Below are 9,078 nucleotides of genomic sequence, written 5' to 3'. Positions count from 1 at the left end.
TATATATATAATTCCATGACCAATATTATTCTGCAACATGTACACTCAGAAAAATGAGAAATTATATCCCATCTATGTATGATATATCAAAGTGCATAAATGCATTCTACTGCCATGTATAACTAATTAAAACAAATTTTTAAAAAATTTAAAAGGAAAGAATAAAATGGCTTCAAAGAACATGGTTCCTTAAGTTTGATATGACTGTCAGTTCACATTTTAAATTTTGGATACTTGAGCTGAAGAGATGAAGGTAAAACTTCATGAAAAGTTCCAATTATAAAATAAAAGGTGATATCAAGTTAGAATAAAAATTTATGGGTGGAGAAAAAAATCAAAAAAGTCTAAACTAAAATATGGGATTTCCATGGGAAACAATACTTGACAGTACAGTTAGTTATTATATAAAATCCCCATTGCTTATGACCCTGATGCCACCAAGATAAACCCAAAAGAAACTAGGCTGAACCATGAAAAGAAGTAACTACTGGACTGGTCTGCCTTAACATTTCTAAGTGTGTGTGGGTAAGAGAAACATGACATTAGAAAATAAAAGAATCAAGAGTAGTTTCTGAAGAGAGCTAATTGTTTTCTCCTTGATGAAGTAGAATCTGACAAATATAGATAATATGCTAATGGCAGGGTGGATATAGCTGTCTTCTGCATTCTTCAGATAAACAGAATTTCTGAATCACATCACTGAAATATTTAAATTGAGACCATGTCAATTTATTGTTCATTTGTTTGAATATAGACTTAAAAATAAAAATTTATAATAATTTAAAAAAGCATCATGGCATTGGGGCTGTGGCTCAAGGTAGCGTTCTTGTGTGAGGCACTGGGTTTGATGCTCAGCATCACATATAAATAAATAAAATAAAGGTCTATCATCAACTAAAGAACATTTAAAAAAAAGCATCATGCTATTTAAAATCTTGCAGAAGAAAAACCACCATGAAAAAATTACAGAGAGATAGCACAACACTCAAAAACTTTATTAGTGACACACATAAATCTAAAAAAAAAAATGGCAGCACTGTTTTACATGGATTACATGGTTTAGAAAATGCACAGATATTACAATAAATTAGGTATTTTATTTATTTTGAAAGAGACCTGAATTTTGCTGGTAGAACTGGGTATCAGAAAAGTTGTAGCTTATGGATTCATGTGAAATGGTGGAAAGAAGGTTATATTAGATTGGGTGGATGAAGGTGGGTCTTGTTCATAAGGATTAACTGAAGCAGTTGGTAGATTTGAGATGAGTGGCTGTGTGTTTTTTGTATATTTCTTACTACATGGCTCATTTTAGCTGGGTGAAGCTTTCTGCATTCACCTGGTGTTTTGCACAAAAATTTTGCATAAAAAATGCAAAATTCAAATTGTTGCCCAATATGTCAATTGTGTTGTAATAAATTCACATTTTGAAACAAAAAAAATTAACTTGATAAACATTAAACATAGTAATCTTAAAAGTGTGATTGTGTGACTTCTTTTTAATTGCTTTAAGTATTTATAATGAGAACTGGTATACAATTACTTGGAAAATTTGTATAATTTTATAAAATTCATTCAATTAAAATGTTTCCATGCTCTCTATTTTATTAGACTTATCATACATGGCTATTAAACGTACTGTCTGAATTTCCTCAATTCTCATTCAAGCCTGTGAATAAACACCCTGTGTATCCATGGTATTTAATTTGATCCTATTAAAGTATCCAAATCAAAATTCTCAAAATAACCTATCTTAGCCTTTGTTCAATTTATGTTTTGATATAATGTTGTATTGTATTTTAAAAAGAGGGAAGATCATCTTCAGAAATACAATATTTTATCTAAGGTTGTCAAGAGCCCTGACTCACCTGAGAAAAGACTATGCCTTTCTCCCTACTCCTTATTAGAATGGGCCCAAAGTAGGTTAGACTTAAGATCATTTAAAGTTATTTTCAAAAGATAGGTTTATGTTATAAAGTTATGTTCGAGATAGACTTATTGCTGTGATGTCAAAATATACAAAGAATATAATACAAAATTTAAGTAAAGAATTGGATAAATTGTAAAATCTATTTAAATGTTATATTTTTTTTAAATAAAGGAAAACTTGTAAAAGAACTCATATGTGATTGAGTTAATGAATTATGAGTCTTTGTTGAAGCAACATAGATACAAAAACATATTAGCGTTATTATAAAAGTTATGTTTCTTTATTTATAGCTATTATACACATTGAATGTTTTTTCTTTTGTTAATTTCAGTTTGTATTTTTCTTGTAAAGTTTATAAATGTTTTGTATTTGTGCTCTACAGAAACATAATTTCCAATAGAATAAAGTGAATTACTCTTAGACAGTGAGCCATAACGTCTAGGATAGATGGAATAAAAGGCTGATTTTCAGTACTAATACTGACCCCAATTAAATGGAAGAGATATTGTAAAATTATAGACATTAAAGTTAAAACCCAATACTCCTACTTCAAGACTCAAAACTTGCCTGCTATATCTTTTAAACCACATAACTCAAGTCTAATTTCTATATATACTGGATAGATACACACACACACATATATGCATATATATGACATATTCTCTACTTTATCATAACTTTGATTAAAGAGACTCCTTTCTCAGACTACTCTTTTAGAGTTCACAACTCATCCCTTCCTTCCTGGAGACTTCATTATAATCAATATCTGAAAAGCAGACAAGCTTCAGCTGAACTGAAAAAGACCCTACCAAGTCATACTCACAGCTGAAATACCAGGTCAGGAAGTAGAATGAGGTTAAACTCATTACATTTAATTAAAGGGAATTCCAACTCAAACTCCTGATTAGAAAGAAAACTGAACTGCAGTCCAACACCCATTCTGTACAATGTTAACTTTAAATAGACTACATTAATATTTACAACCCTAAGGAGATAAATTGCATATTTACTATCAATATTATCAAAACTATATGTCCCCCTCTCAAGTTTGATGAATGTCTAGTTTTCCCTTGTGGAAATTTACATAATCAGAGAAGTTATAAAATGCAGGAATATATATTTACTAAGAACCACTCTTTGGAGGGCTTTTCCAACACAGTGGTTGGAGGAATACTTTAGCCACCATGTCTGTATTCCCACCAGTTGGAGGATCAAATCCTCCAACTGTATGAGATCCATCTTTCAGGAAAGCCTGACTTGGGAAAATGAGTCTTGCAACACCCTGATATTGCTATTCCTGGCAATGTAAGCATCCTAGACAACAGCCCCCAAAGGCCATCCAACCTCCTTTTTGTTGAACCAATTATACTTCATGTCTCTCTATGTTTGGGTGTGGAGGCAGAGGGGAGCAACTCTCCTTCCTGGGAAATGTATCTGGATGCAATGAAAGCCAGTCCTTTGAGGAGTTGTCTAATCACATGGCACTTGCCATAGTCTGAATTGATGTCTGGCAGTATAGTGAAGGGCCATTAATTGAAACTTTACCTACCAACTGGGGTGAAACTTGTACTTTGGCTCAACTGGCTACGCATGCCATTTGTCCAATAAGATCAATATCAGTCCCCTGGAAGAAAAAGTGATCTTTCTACTCCAGATGGGCCATTTGACCCCCATATTTATATAGGTTCAATTGGAGTCCCTCAAGGGGTTCCCAGTTAATTCAAGGCCAGAAATCAGTTCACAGCAGGTTTTGAGTCAATAATCTTTTGGTGATGTAGGGTAAACAAAACAAGTATAGGGGATCTATTACATTTATTATACTCAACAAAGTTTATTAATTATACTAGAGATTCTCTCATGAAAATTAAAGAATAATTAGATGCCAATAGTAGAATGAATTGGAGAAATAGAATGGGTCTAGATATATGCTAATAAAAAACAAGAAATATGTATAAAGATAGGGCCCCAATGTGGTAAATTCATTCCAAATAACATAATTCCAGAAAGAACAATTCAGAAGCTTTACAAGGCCTCACCTCACTGGCCAGTGAATTAGAGGAAATTCATGAATTGATGATCCTTTCACTAACCTAGTGGAACAATAGTTTGGTAATTGAAAGGACTAATAACATCTATTATTTCCCCATTTATTATTGTACTGGGTGGGAGTCGTTACTACAGTGGATGTTGCATGACTCCATGTGTAAGGGGGCCACAAGAATCATACATTTACTCAAAAGTTACTCAGCAAGGCTAATTTTACATTTTACATTATGTTTTCAACATTTCATGTTGAAAACTCCATTGTTGTCTTATCAACAATTGATAGAGACAGTTCTCACCAACAAACCTCTGTGTCATATAAAAATAACTTTCTTTTATTAGATATATTTGAGCAAGAGAATCAAATGATGTTATCCAGATTTAAATAATTAAATATACATTGATCATATAAGAGGGAAGATTATAAGATTAATATTCTCTTTTCTGTCAAACTTAAACCTTTAGTCTGAGTTTCCTAATATGTAACAAAAAACGTGTTTGCTGTAATCAAAACCATGTGGTTGAAATTTAATCATTTTGAGCTCCCACAACACATTCCCCTTTGTCCTCAGTCTTCCTATCATAATTCCTATAGTGTTGTATATGATCCAATCATAAGTATATGATCCAATCATAACAATACCCTTCCTTTCCCTCTCTAATTTTAAATTAGGCAATTGCATAGATTGTAACCCCCAAATCCTCCTATCAGAGCAAGGGGCAGTGCAGCATTAGGGATAAAAACTGGGGCAGACTTCCTGCCCAATGTGCTTGTTTACCAGATTTTCTGGTTGTACATCATTTAGCAGAAGTAAAATTAGCCTTGCTGAGTAACTTTTAAGTAAGTGTCTTTTGTGGCACCCTGATATTTATAACAACTTGTTGGCCTTTTATAAGTCATCTTTTGTGATATGTCTATTCAGGTATTTTGTCCATTTTCTAAAGAGTTTTCTTTGTTTGATGTAGATTTAATTTAAGTTACTTCTATATTTTGGATATTAATACTTTGTCAGGTGTATATTGGCAAATATTTTCCTTTATTCTATAGGATGTCTCTACATTCTGTTACATAGATTGCTTTGTTGTGCAAGATATTTTTAGTGGATGTTATCCACTTTGTCTATTTTTTCATTTTTTGGAATATTCTTTTGGTAATATTCCCGAAAATCTTTGCTTACTTCAAAGTACTAAAGTGCTTTTTTTCTGTTTTCTACTAAGTTTTCAACATTTCATGTTTTACATTTTAGTCGTTAATTAATTTTGAATTGATTTTTATAAGTGATAAGAGATAAAAGTCCAGTTTTAATCTTCTGTATATAGATATCCAATTTGTTTTTGTTTTTGTTTTTTTTTCTTTTTTTCCTGTTTTTTTTTTCTCCAGGGATTGAACTCAGGATGCTTAACCACTGAGCTATATCCTGAGCCCTATTAATATTATAGTAGTAGTAGTAGTAGTAGTAGTAGTAGTAGTAGTAGTATTACAGAGTCTTACAATGTGTTTAGGATGGCTTTGAATTCATGATCCTCCTGCCTTATCCTCTCAAGCCTCTGGGAATTCAGGTGTGCACCACTGTGCTAAGCTTAGATAACTAGTTTTATCATAATTTATTTAAGGTCCTGTTTTTCCCCCGATGTGTGCTTTTTGCCCTTTTGTAGAAAATCAGTTGGCTTTAACTATGTAAGTTCATTCCAGATCTCTCTTTTTTTTGTCAAAACCTTCAATTTTTTTGAGAGAGAGAGGGAGAATTTTTTAAATATTTATTTTTTAGTTTTTGGTGGACACAACATCTTTATTTTATTTTTATGTGGTGCCGAGGATCGAACCCAGCATCCCACGCATGCCACGTGAGTGCGCTACTGCTTAAGCCATATCCCCAGCCCAAATCTTTCAATTTTATAGAGCAGGAAATTCAGGTTCAGAGACATGTTTAGTGTCATATTATTAGTTATTGGAGGATTTGGGATTCAAACCCATGTTTTCCTTAACTCCAAAATTCTCATTCTGATTTACTGCATTTTACTTCTAACTATATTATAATAAATTCCAAACACCTTTCTGACTTCTTCTATTCAAATTTCCACATGATATTTATTTTATATTTTCATTTATATTTCAAATCAAACAATTTGGAAAGGAAAGAAGTCTCCAATATGAATACAATTCCATATCATACTTTTTTAAAGCTAAAAATCTCAAATCACTCACACACACACACACACACACACACACAAATGTCCCTAATATTTTTCCTTCCTGGGTAAGCACTATGAATCCTTAATAAATCTTAATATTTAAACAAGCTAATGCTGGAACTTCTTTAAAGTTTATGCTATCATAATCCTTTGAAATAACTCTCCTGAAGGTAAATTGTGACTATAAATAATGTTTTCTCTTTCAAAATATTATATTTTTCTTCAACTTTCTGAGTACTATGAGGTCTGTGCTATGGACCAGAGGTAGTTGCTAATCATCAAGTTGTATACAAGTATGAAAGAGTTTCTAGTTTTGATGAGTTAAGAAACTAGGGTATGGTAGTCTCCATATTTTTCTAGTGTGCCTTCCTTCTGTGATAACATTATTACAAACATCTATGTGTTATTTTTTATTTTTTGTATTTATTTTTTAGTTATAGTTGAACACAATTATTTTATTTATTTATTTTATGTGGTGCTGAGGATCAAACCCAGGGCCTTGCACTTACTAGGCAAGCACTCTACCACTGAGCCACAACTCCAGACCCTCTATGTGTTATTTTTAAAATCTAAATCTATATATTTTTTAAAACATTTCAGCCATATTATTGTAATTATATCCCTGCATCCAAGAAGTTAGTTGCAAATTTCTATTTACTTTTATTGCTTTTAAAACTACTTTAACATCTGTGCATAAGCAAAAACACTGAGCCCACAAACCTTTCTCAAAATACATATAAGGAAAAAAACATTGTCCTACTGAACTCAGTAACATACTTCGGGATTTTTACCATGAGTTTGATGTATATCATACAATCTAGGAATCTACAGAGATTAATGGATATTCATTGATAACATATTCAACATTTTATTATTATCATTTTTTATTTTCCTTTAATGTTTCATCTCTCCAATTCCATATCATGAGGAATTCAAGGACCATATTCCTAAAACATTTTGTTATATTCAATATTTGCAAGGATAGTGGTATATCATCTACCATAGTGATATATTTACCACTTGTTCAATGGAAAAATACTTGTGAAATAAACATTTTGAGATATGTTGAAAAAACTTATGTGCAAATCTTAAAATGACTGTGCTTGAGAACAAGATTGCCTTTGTTCTTGTGTGTGCAAAAATTATCACAACAGCATTTGTGCCTTTTTACAAACTCCTGGGTCTACCTCCAGGTATATAATGAATTAATAAATCTGGTTTGGAAACTAAAAATATGCTTATTTAAGATGTCCTTTGGGTAATTTTATGCCAGTGTAAATTACATAATTTATTTTTCAGAAACAATGTGTTTTCTAATACAAATGACCCAATATTAATTTTATTCTAGGATTAGATGACAAATATGTGAAACAAATCACTTGATAAATTGATGAGTTATGATTATTGCCTCAGGTAAGATTGAAAGAACTCATCTCAATGAAGAACCACATTTCTCAGAATAATCAGATACCTTTTAGACCACAGACTCTGGATCTTTCTACTACTTCTTGTATGCCTTAGCTGCTTCATTTGGTTGTGGACACAATTACATTAATGTACAGGTATTGTTACATTGGTTACCTCTAGAATACAACACCTTAGAATTTAGAAGGTTGAATAAAATTACCTGGAGATTATTCTTATCAGAAAGAATAGGAGTCCATTTTAAAAATATTCATTAAATTTATAAGCATTATTCAGCATTTGTCATCATCAGGAAAAAGAGAATATAGAAAAATATGACATTACTTCTCTCCATGAGCCTTAGTTCTATATAAGTCATATAAATTAAGACCACATAGCTGAAAAGTATAGCATAAGAAAACTTACTTTTTTTCTTAAAATGTTTTCAGTTTTTTCTTGTCAACTCTTGCTTACTACATTTCTTGCATTCACCCTTCATTTTTTTTTTTAATTGGAAGTTAGGAGCCTCCATAATTGTTTGGATATCTGCTTTACATGCCAACATGTGAGATACTTCATGAATATTAGAAATACATAAACATAAAATTGATAATGTTTATTTATTTTTTAAAATATTTATTTTTTAGGTGTAGATGGACACAACACAATACCTTTATTTTTATGTGGTGCTGAGGATTGAACCCGGGTCCTACCTGTGTTTGGTGAGAGCTCTACCGCTAAGCCACAATCCCAGCTCCTTGGTAATGTTTATAATGACAGTAAAGTAGAATGAGGACGAACTTTCTGAATCAGAAAAAAAAAATGTAAAAAAAAGAAAGAGGTCAAAACTAAATATAGGGTAAAGACAAATGGAACTAAGTGTCTTAGATCCAGATAAATTATGTTTATTTTAAAATATAAAACAACTACCTCTGGTATCATGCTGAATAAAAGAGAACTGTGATATAGCAGATGTGTATGTTTATGGAGGGTTGACTTTGTGTGGGTAGTTATTAATTTTTTAAATTTTTTTCTCTAAAATTTCTTTTAACTGTGTTCTAAAGTATTTCCCTCTTCTGTTGAATACCAATGTTTGAAATATTCTATAACATTTCTAGCCAATTTAAGTTAACTAAGTTTTAAACTTCAATTTCAAAATAGCTAAAACTCATTTCCTTACCACCCTGCCACCAGGAGCTTCAATTGTCATCTGGCCTTTTGTCGCGACCCCTCGCCGGCAAGGGAAAACACGACACAGGATTCTTCTTTCAGCAGTTTATTCAGGCCTTGAGTCATGTATCATCTTCTAGTGCCCGCCGCCGACACACCCAAGCACAGCTTAATAAAGCCCCCCGCATCCCAATCCCAAGCCGCCACGTGGATCTCTCTCATAGGGTGATAAGGGATTGTGCGCCAACTCTCCATAAAAGGAGTTGTTTATCACAGGCCACAGTGGAAGCCGGCGCCATCTTCTAATGGCGGCCACGGTCTATAAGAATGGCTTACCACAG

The sequence above is a fragment of the Marmota marmota genome, unplaced genomic scaffold (assembly GCF_001458135.2).
Source record: "Marmota marmota marmota unplaced genomic scaffold, marMar, whole genome shotgun sequence".
Classification (NCBI taxonomy): domain Eukaryota; kingdom Metazoa; phylum Chordata; class Mammalia; order Rodentia; family Sciuridae; genus Marmota; species Marmota marmota.
This window is presented reverse-complemented; position numbering follows the sequence as displayed.